At 31.3% G+C, this 11,682-nt stretch overlaps 2 pseudogenes; both read left to right on the top strand.

Moving 5' to 3' along the window:
- The first annotated feature begins 6,205 nt into the window (after positions 1 to 6,205).
- Positions 6,206 to 10,151, top strand: LOC125838642 (chlorophyllide a oxygenase, chloroplastic-like; annotated as a pseudogene).
- Positions 10,152 to 10,502: 351 nt separating this feature from the next.
- Positions 10,503 to 11,682, top strand: LOC125838641 (putative glycerol-3-phosphate transporter 1; annotated as a pseudogene).

Raw genomic sequence — 11,682 nt, 5'->3', positions numbered from 1 at the left:
CGATTTGTAATTTCCTTATCAATCAATGTATGTGTATATATATCAAGACATAAAAGATGTGATAATTGACAAGTTAAGTTAGGCCATATATATCAAGACACCAAAGGTTTTTGGCCCACATGTGAAGTACGTCAGACATGTGAAGTACGACACTAGTTGATATACTAGTAGGTTTCATATTAGACTGTTCGATTTCATAATTAAATCATTCTTTTTAACAATAAAATAGTAAAAGATGGTAAATATAAAAATCTGAAATTAATATATCTATATATATTGGTTTCACATCTGGCGTCCGGACCTACATCGGAGTCCGAGTGAATCTGGATTCACGCTGGAAAGTCTCACATTAAAGGTAAATGCATGTGCTCCCTAACAAAGACGATAATGTATCTAGGGGGACTCAAACAGGTAAACCTTTGATTAAAAATGAAGGAACATTTATCAATCCACCACAATCCTTATTGGTAAATTGAGAATTTATTTATTATCGACTATGTACTCCTTCAGCCCTATGCATATCCAAAAAATGCTACAAAACAAAGTTCAGTCACTTTTAAAAATTATTAGTCGAGTGATTGTATAATAAATTAACACATAAAAATGCTCGGCACTTGTGGAAAAAGGAAAATTTGTTCTTCTTTCTTGGAAGAAAGATATGATTTTTGCTAAAAAGATCACATAGACGTTAAAAGCATAAAGTTTGGTCAATGGGAGTGACATTTATGGCTAGGAGCACATGTATCTTTTACGGAATATTTAACGAATTTGATGAAAAACGTTTTTGTCTAAAATTATTTTTGATGGATAATTATAGATTGAACCTACACAATTTTTACATATAGTATGATGGTTGATCATTCGTGGCTAATTGAAGGTATGGTCTTTTTATTTTGGATTAATATCAACAGTATAGTTTATCCAACAATAAATTTTATTCCACTTAGGAAAAAATCTAAGGATATATTGTTTAATACGTTAATTTACATAATATTATTTTAGTCTTTTTATTTACCACATTAGCATTTTAATTACAAGTATGACAATTTATTATAAAATAAATATCTACACGATTTATGTCCTATTTTATTGGTTAGTGGACTGAATTTTTGGGAATCATATTTTATCTTTTATTTTGTTTAATTTTTAGAATCTCAATCATAATTATATTTGGATATGTTCATTTAATAGATATCTCACTTTCTCTTTCTTGTTAAACTTACACGGGCGTTTATATATATATATATATATATATAGACTTAGAAGCGTTCAATCATAATATAGCATATAGCATATGGTGTAGCTTTGCGCCACTACCTTTTTATTTTATCTTGTAACGTGAATTAAGTTAATACACATAATTTCTTAAAAACATTTTGCTTTGTATTTGAACTTTTGTACGTTTTTTACCTTCATTCAACGCTTTTACTCTTCTTCTTTTTTTGGATGTTATATTTATTTTCATTTTTTTTTTGTCTTTTCTTTTGCTTTGATTTTAAATTTAAATCTAAATGTCTCATATTTAAAATAAGTTAATTTCAGACACACACACACTTTTTGACCAAAGAGATAAAGTGTTGAGAGATAAGATTCTCTTTTGTCTCTTTCTTCATGACGTAAGTGCTTACGTCTTTTGTTTTGTCTTTGTCTGACTGTCAGGAATGTACAAGAATAACAAGAATTGCTGAAGCAGAAATTCAACAAGCACAAATTCCAGAAGAATATGAAATTCGTTTTGAAAAAACACAAGAAATAGGAAGTTGCAGTAACAATCCGAGACTTTCATTAGAATATGAAAGAAATTCAATAAAGAAAAGTATATCCCACATATATTCTAAAAAGATTCTTGAAATCTCTAACATTACGAGAATTGCAGGAAGAATCTTTAACGGAACTGAATGGAAAAAACAAGAAATTTTGTTACAAATAGGTGCCACGGCAAACCATGTCAAAGGTATTGTATTAGATGGATTACCAATCTACGAAGGTACCCCTTATACTTATAAGACCTTTGAAGGAAATAACTTTAGCTGTACAAATATGTTAGATTTACCAATACAGTTGGATACAATAAGAATAACAGTCCCTTGTTATATTACAAATCACGAAAGTGATCACAACCTAATTTTAGGAAATCTATTCCTTAATAGTCTAAATGACTACAACATAGGAAAAAATGGAATAGAAATGAGTTACAAAAATGAAACTTGTTTCTTACCAAAAATCTAAGTATGCCCAAAGAAACATCTTTTAGGGTATCAATCTTCATAGAAAGTTACTAACTTAACAACATGTTGTCAAATTGACAATGGATTAGAAGCTAATTTAGCAAAATCGTTTTTACTAAAAAATTGGGATACCAATAAATCTAACATATCAATGATTGGTATTATAGGTGTCAAAGAACGACTATCACAGTCAAAAGAAAAGGTAGAAATAATTTTGGGATAAAAAATTGTTCCTATAAATAAAATATTTGCCTATGATAAATTGGAGACTGACTTGTTGTTATGGAATGACTTTCTCCAACAATTTCAAGATTATCATCAGACATTATATATGATAAGTCTCAAAACTCCTTGCGGATATTTTATCAAAGTCCCAAGAAAACAAAATCCATATATTCTTGAAAAAGAAAATGAAAATTATAAGAGAGAATATTTAGAAAATCTAAAGAAAATCTCTTGTAAATGTCTTAATCTAGAACATATAAAGGAAAATCTACAAAAATCTTATGGAGAAAATCCCTTAGAAAAATGGGGAATTTTTTTTTCAAGAAAAGGCATTTTAATAGTTTGTATACCTCTCTTCTCTAAATTTCAAGAATAGTCTTAAGTGAAGATATAGATCTTCAACCTAAATGAGGAACAGTAGAAAAGTAGCCATAAGACTGAGGTCAGGAAAGCGAAAAATTGTTTATAGCCCGAAGGAGAACTGTTGCGGTAGTGATAAAAACTATTCAACGAAGGACAAGGAGTAAGGCATAAACACAAAACTCTATATTTCATAATTATTATCTTTAAGTTTATCGTATCCTTAGACTTAAAAATATTTAGTACCTATAGGGAATCAAAACATTATCATGATTATCCAAACAAAGGCAATACACCTCATTAATGCTTAAAGCATAATATGAAAAATATTCAATATCACTTACACTTAGTAAGAAAAAGAGCATGAAAATATCGCATAGCTCTATATAAACTAGACAAATCCATACAGAATTTGGAAAAGGCCTTTTTATCCATGATGCTAAAATTTGTAAAATTAATTATAGCAATCCATGAGATAAAAATGATAAGAATACAAGAATATTTTGAATACATAAATGCAAAACGCATATTAAAAAGGAATGACCTTTATACAGCATAAAGATGCTATTCAAAAAATTCTGCATACCATGTATCCGTGGATACATCATAGCTATATATATATATTTTATTTTTTTTATTTTTTTTTTAAAAGCAACTAAAAGTGAAAATATAAGAAACTATTTAAAGAGAAAAAAAATATAAAATTTAAAGTGAAGAGGGAAATAAATATTTTACAAAGAAAAAAATAAAAATAATTAAATATATATAAGTTTTAAAGGCAATAATTATGGGGTACTAACTAATTAAGATGACCAATTAAAAAAGGACATGTGTATATCAATTTATATATTAATTGTCTTGAGGATTTTAACGACACATTGCCTCTTTCTATTTGTTAATACTGCCTCAAAAAAGTTCTAATTAATGCCCCTCGAAACAGACATATTACAAAAACTAAAACGGATAGTTATCCCATTTTTGGGTGAACTGTGATAAACAAAGTTAACTTTCGTTAGCTCACCCCAAAACTCAAAAAAATATTATAAAATTTTTAAAGATAGTTTGCCCACCTACAATTTTATTAACTTAGTGAATAATTGTAGTTCGACCTTTTGTGGAAAGTTAATAAAAAGAAATGTACTTCGTCCATTTTTGGGTGAACTATATTTTTCTAAAATTTTTGTAATGTTTTTTTGAGTTTTGGAGTGAACTAACGGAAGTTAACTTTGTTTATCACAGTTCGCCCACAAATGGACAAAATGTCCATTTTAGTCTATTTTTAGGAAGGGTACATTTTTGTATGTAGTATCCAAAAAAATGTTTATTTTAGAGTCAGACTTTGCTAGGTACTATGTCAGTACAATATGCATGAAAATTAAAAAAAAAAAAAAAGTTCGGAAGAATAATGAGATCCTAGTTAAATTAAAGTGTGTCACTAAAATTTCGGTTATAATTTAAAGATACTTATACCTTATTCCAAAATAAAATAATAAGTATGAAAATGAATAATAACCTCAAAGTAAAGATAGCCTATTATACACATAAACCTATTATAAACCATGAAGAAAAAAGGATTAACAAGGACTCAAACCTCATTCTACTGCTACGGATATGTTTGCAAAAAACTCTTTTCATCTCAAAGTAACAAAAAGAAAAGGAAGAAATTATTTATTCAAATACCAATTTGACTAATTTCTAAAACAACAATGCTTACAAAATATGAAATATATATATATATATATATATATATATATATATATATATATATATATATTAGCCTTATGTAGAAATGACACTTAAAGAGGACCAACACTGCATCTTTTCATTGTACTAAAGGCAGTAGTAATTGTACATTTACAAAGGACCAACACTGCATCTTTGCATTGTACTAAAGGTAGTACTAATTGTACATCATAAACACACTTCCTCTAGAAGTTTCTTACTATATATCTCACAATTTTCTAACCCTAATTTCTCTCCTGCTTCCTAAACCCGCTGTATTCTCTCAACTCTTCCTTCTGCTTCTGACCTCTTCAATGGCGAATTTGTTCCTCCATCTCAATACATTTTTTTCCTGATTGAATGTTAAATTTTTCATCTGCTTTCTTCTTCTCTGGATTCAATTTCTCTGTTTTTAGAAGACTTTTTCCATGCCTTTGTATTGTTCCTAATCTAATTCTTTTGCAGGGGTTAATATTTGGAGAAGTTTTGGCAACTGAATTTCATATTTCACTACTTCTCTATGCTATGGCACTTTGCGCACTCAAGGTATTCGATAATATGCTTGATAGCACTAACAATATTTTATTATGTCTCTTTCTTTGTAGATTTTTCACTATATTTCTATATATATTGTGCAATCACTTGAAGATGCCTCATCATGATAAATTAGAGCGATACAATTCCTTTGATTACATTATGTCTACTAGAAGTTTTATACGCATGTTAGCAGTTGTTCCTAATTTTCACATGCATTATGTCTTTTTGATGTATTTTGTGTTGATTAACAACTAATTTGAGGCGGATAATGCACCTAATGTATTTGATAATATGTTTGTAAGAGATGGAATCTAAACTTTTATATTCTGTCGATTTTGAAATGAAACATGTAAATCAATTATAGTGTGCATTTTTCAACTTCTTAATTAGGCAACATCTGTTCATGAACTTTTTAAATACTCAAGTAAAGCCATTATACTCATGTAAAGATGTATTATCTTTCAAATGTTGCAGTACACCTAATATGAATCCTAATATATTTGAAATCTACAATGATGTTTCAAAATAAAGCTCACATCTATATTATTGTCTTTTATGATAAGACCATAGAAGAATCACACAACAATAGTCAAAGTACGAATAACCGATTGAAATAATATCATGTTTTTGACACTTTTTTTAATAACTATCACTTGTGAAAAATATACTCCAGTATCAGATCTTAATGGATGGAGAAGCAGGTGATAGCAGAATACTTTGAATAAAAATACTACTTCTATAGTTTTTCATTATTTTCTTCATTTTAAATCCCCACACCCCAAAAAGTCCTACTATCAACCAAAGGAGTTAAGTTATATAGCATGTTGTATAGGTTATAGCATTAGTTTCAAAGTTAATGAACTTATTTTTTTCATAACTTGATAATGCAAAATGAATATTTCTATGCACATGCCAACACAATACATAGGAGATGAAGGAAGAAAAGGAGTGCGCTGGGGAGAACATGAAGAGTCTCAATCGGGATTAACATAATTCATAAGCCATCTCTGTTGTTTCTTGACAAACTTATATCTAATCTTCAGTATCAAGTGCTTTTAACATTGTTTAAAGAGTGAAATATGTTTCTAGAAGTGGTAGCATAGTTCTCATGACCATCCACTAACAGATTGCACATGGCTGGTCTGGGAGGTGCAAAATTCGCTTTTCTTAGTGCAATAGTTGAGAGAACTGCAGTAGCCTTGTACATATAGAAACATGAAGTGGAAAGACGACCACAGCTTAATGCTATAGTACATTGTGCAGGAAAAGTTGGATAGTTCTCTATTTTTGGTTATTTAAAACAATCCTGAGGGTATTTTCGTCTTTTCACATTTGCTTTTCTCTGACCACGCTTCTACATCATTCTTTCCTTTTTGCTTCTTCTTCTCTTCTTTACTCTGAACAGTGACTAAATTTTACAGAAAAGGAAGAGGCGAAAGCTAATGGAAGTAGCAATGTGAATCTTTCGCTCTGAATCTTGAGTTCGTCACTAAAGTTAAGTTTTTTAACTCTTATTTTTCATCTCAAATTCTCAAATTTCATATTTTTCAAGCAGCCATGTTTCCTCTCGCCTTATATATTTCACTTAGAAATTTTATTTGCATCCCTTTTAATTAAAATCTTTTTTTTAATATATATTTCCCTTCCTCAACAATGTGACTTTCGAGTTTCGAGTTTCTTATCCTTTCAACTGGTGTTACAAGTTCAGGTATGTCTTTGCCTAAATCTTTTGTTTCTTTTTCCATTTCGTCTTTTGCTACTTTTATTACTTTATTTTCTTAAAAAAACTCCATGCCAAGTAATAAATATCCTTTCAAACTCCGACAACTTAGTGGTTATACTTGAGTTCTTTTACTAATCGGCAACTCATTAGTAAGTTTATTAGAGCTATATTCAGCTATACGCCAGCATTTCATGTCACTTTTTTTCTAAAAATAAAATAAATATATTTTCTCTGAATAAAATAGTTATATGCTTCGAGCTTTTTGCACTTTGATAATTGTTTCCCAGAGTGGTAATCTTGAGAACTTTTTTGCAGTTTATTTCACTGCGGCGTTTATGCATATTTCTAAATAGTAAGTCTATTTATGATTTCAATGTGTTTCAGTGCAAATCTACTATATATTATAAAGAAGTGTGCTTTACATTGTTATTGTTTTCAATGTAGGTTGTTGTTATTGTTGTATGCCTAATTGTTGATGGATTATGATCGGGGTTATTGTGTCATTATAGGCGAGGAGCTGCAAATTTTGCAATGGAAAGTTCAAATATGCACTCCAGAAATTTCAACAGGTTAGTATTTTTTGTAACTTCTTTGGTAATATCCGTTGCAATGTTCCTCATTTGGGTGTCTACTAAAATAAAGTGAAATGATGCTAGCTTCGGCCATCAATTTAACATGCCCAAAAATCTTGGGTATTATGCTGTTGACTTCTATATGGTGTGAAATTGACTATAATCAGGATGTTGACGTTGGTCTACACTAATAAAGGGAGCACATAGACTTCGAATAAACAAGCAATTGTGAAAGCATCTTAGTGATAATAATAAATGTATTAGATTTTCTTCTATAATGAGTAAAATATGGCTAATCTTTGTACAATAATAGATTTTGAGTGAAGTTTGTTAGTCTTCATCTTATTCTTCACCGCTTTCTTTTTAAGTGATGCTAGCCTCACTTTCTCACTCAGAAATTGGTAACTTAAGTTCTTGTCCCCTGCCAAAGTCACCATCCAACTCGAATTATGAGAGTACGAATAATAGAACAGGTGTATCATTAAAATCGTTCGGTGCATATTCTAGAAGCATGCTTTTTTTTCTCGCCAATTGCTCTCAAGATCTTTCCCTGGTTTCCTTTGTCATCTTTCCACTTTCTCCTGTTGCTGTCTTTCTCTATGATTTTCTTCTCGAAAAGAAACTGTAACTGCAAGAAAAACTCAATTGCTGGCCATGGACGTCATCAAACCCCTTGACCAGCAAATTTACTCCTTCACTATGGTGTTTAAGGACCTTTATGAAGGCTATAAATCAATTGGACTGTCAAATTCCAGTGATAAACGAGGTAGTTCTTATCTTCATTTTCAGTCTTTTTTATTACTTCATAATTGTTAATAGATTCTGTTAGCATTTTATGATGGAAATTGCATTGATAACTGTATATTTTCCTAAGCAATTTATGTCGGAATTGTAATGAATTGCCTCAAAACAGGATTTGGGATCTTATTGGTGACTTTACAAAAAATCAGCCCATATTTCTTCACAACCTCTTTCACAATGTCTCCTCTATTTCTCTTGAGAGTTATTTATTGGGTTCTTATCTTTTTGTTTCTTTTTTGTCCATTTTTATCTTTTGTTGATGATTTGATCTTTTTAAATGAAATATGGTAAAGACTTCAACTGTACAACTCAATTTAATTGAGGGTTTAATGAAATATATGTGTTTTACTCAATAAATCAAAGATATATTTTGCATTTCTCCTCCCGTTTTCATTTTTGTAGAGGACATGAAATAGCTGACACTAATATTATTTGTTTAATGAATTTAATATGGGTGTATTCCACTGCCGAGAAGTGTGAGACAATGCCATCAACAAGATTACTGAATTTAAAGATCAAAGCACTACTCTGCTTTGAGCAAGAAGGAATGATATGGATTTGGCCAGCAAATGATCCACCTGCATCTACCCTTTCTTTTTAACTACGACCTTCTGGATTTCAAATTCATGCAGAGGTTTGAAATGATCACTACCATTAGATTTCAGTTGTTTATCTTACAACACATGTTTGATTATTTTGCCTTATAACTGTTTTCACTAAAAATGCAAATAGACGATAGTCATGGAACTTTCGATGGAACATGAACTACTTTTAGACAATCTTCTGGATCTTCCACATGCTCCTTTAATTAAGGATGGAGTATCCCAAGATAGTTATGGACATGGTCATATGCTGCTTATAATCTAGACGTTTAGTAATAAATCAATAGTTATTAAAAGAGTGGATTGTTCTTCTATTTATTTTCATATGATTTTTCAGAAAAATTGAATTTTTTGGTACAAGCTGTGAGTTTTAAGACATAAGAAATGCTTTCAAGTTGTGCATTGTGTAATATATGAAGGTCTACGTACTTATAATATACCTTTAATTTTTGTTTCAGCTTGGTAAAGTTCTTGACTCCTGCATCTGGTCTGCAAGGATATTGGGATCTGTATCCAATAGATATGGTCCTTAGACCACCTTGTATGGTTTTATCCACCATTGGCATTTCAAAGCCAGGTAAATTGGAGGGATAGAGCACCAAGCAATGTTCAGCTTCATCAACTGCATGTTTGATTACCTATATTACGACAGAAGACACTGTTATTATATCGAATGTCACTAGATTTTTCTCCCCTGCTAAAAAACATCCCCTTCATGCAATATGTTTGGAGACATTTTGCTGAGCAGGTTGGTTTCTATCCTAAACTTTAACATGATTACATTAACATCTTATAGAAGTCATCAGTCAGTGACATCATGAAATATTGACTGCCTGATCTATGAAAAGCTGCATTCTATTCTGGGACATTGGTCTTGGAAATTTAAAACATGCAAAGCATAGAACAAAATCAGAGCTTGAAAGGTAGGATTACCATCACATGGCTCTAGAAGCTCATAGTCGCAATAATTTAGATTTGGAAACTCTCAGATTCCTGGAAGTTGCATACACTTGCCTAAAATAGAACCACATAATTGTGAGCATGATCTTATGAAATAGAATTTTGTCAGAAATATCAAATCAAATTCACCTTCTATAAAAGATGTTACTATATTTTTGCTTCTTCAGTAAGTATAATGATGCAAAGAACTTTCCCTTTCTAAATAAAATAAAGAGGTAATCAAAATGAAAGATATGTTCTAACATTTTCCCTCTTCTCTATAAAATTATATACATGTTTTAATGAAGACATATGACTTGTGCTTGGCCAGCAGGATCGCATGCTCAATGGCACCAATAATTGGAACCTGCCAGTGTCTTACAATAAGCTATGTTTTGAGGCTGTAGATAGTGGAGCAAAGGAGCTACCATTCTGCAAATAAATATAATTACATCCATTCTAAAAAAAATAAAAAATAAAAATATAATTACATCAAGTACCAGGTTTACTTTTCAAGATGACTTTGATCTCTTCAAAATTCAGTCAAGTTGCTGAGAAACTCTCACTTTCTGCAGTTACCATATTTTTTTCTTGTGAGGAGATACTTACATGATCTCCGCCTCATCATCTAGAACTTAATTTGTGCATTTCTAATCATTACTGTCGGAAGGATTGAAGATCCTTACATCGTGCAGGCTCGAGTGAATGCCATGCTGCAATATCTATGTGATGAGGTGCGCTCTCTAGCTAAAGAAAATGACTTTTTATTCTTTAGTGGTATTTTCTTTATCCTATGCTGAGTGGTGTGCACTTCTGTATGCCTAAGCCATATTTGGACCTTCACATAAAACCTCTCTTCCAAGCTAACAGATACATATTTGATACAGAAAATTCTTATGGTAATTGATTAATGTATCCACTTCATATAGATTTTGGCTACCATGTTAATTGAAAAACCACAAGCATTGTGAAACAAACACTTGATCCCCAATCCCGTGGGTTTGGTCCTAATTTATCGTGGCAAGGTAATAGTATCATTTAGAGATGGTTGGTTTCCATTTAATAGCCGTGATGGAAATGGTAATCTTGATGTGGCTTTCCTATTTGTGTCTGCCATCAAAATGTATATCTCAGGGCACTTAGGCTATAGAATGGATTCAATATTTTTTTCTACAGTGGAAACATTAGGAATAGGTTTATTCACAACTCTTTTTAGACTTGGATGTTGGGCAACCGTCCATAGTTCCTATTACTATCTGACTATCCAAATGGTTGCTGGATTGTTCCAACCCATTGGATGTCCTTCAGTAGTTGCAATGATCGGGAATTGGTTTTGCAAAGAAGAGGTGACTTATAATGAGTATTTAGAATGCTCACACATCTATTGGGAACCTTACGGAGTACTTAGTCGCATCAATATTATTTAAATACGGATGGGATCGGTCAATGATTGTTCCTGGTATCCTTATTGCTTTTAGTAACATGATAGTGCTCCTATTGTTACCCGTTCATCCGAAATCATTTAGGTAATAAAGATGAAATGTTATCTCCAGGAAAAGAAGACGAGGAATTGAATAAACCTCTCTCAAGATCAAACAGAGAAGAGGAATCCACTGTGGGTTTTAGAGAGCATGGAGGATTCCAGGAGTTGCGCCATTTGCTTTTTGTCTTTGTTTGGTGTCTTACACATTTCTCTATTGTGGCTGCCATACTACATTAGCCACACAAACATGCTAACTGTTCTACGCTTGTCATGTTAGATATGTTTCAACGAGGAATCTGCTAACTTATCAACATTGTTTGATGTCAAAGGGGTAGTAGGTGGAATCCTCACAGGCTATATATCTGATCAGTTTGATGACAGAGCTATAACAACTGCTAGCTTCATGTATTGTGTTATCACAGCTCCATGCCTATTTCGAAGCTACAGACACATCTCCGTGACTATAAACATCATCCTCATAATAGCCTAA

This window comes from Solanum verrucosum, unplaced genomic scaffold, assembly GCF_900185275.1.
Source record: "Solanum verrucosum unplaced genomic scaffold, falcon-dt-bn FXZP01000182.1, whole genome shotgun sequence".
NCBI classification, from domain to species: Eukaryota; Viridiplantae; Streptophyta; class Magnoliopsida; order Solanales; family Solanaceae; genus Solanum; species Solanum verrucosum.
The sequence above is the reverse complement of the archived record's forward strand: the minus strand, read 5'-3'. Positions and strand labels throughout refer to the sequence as shown.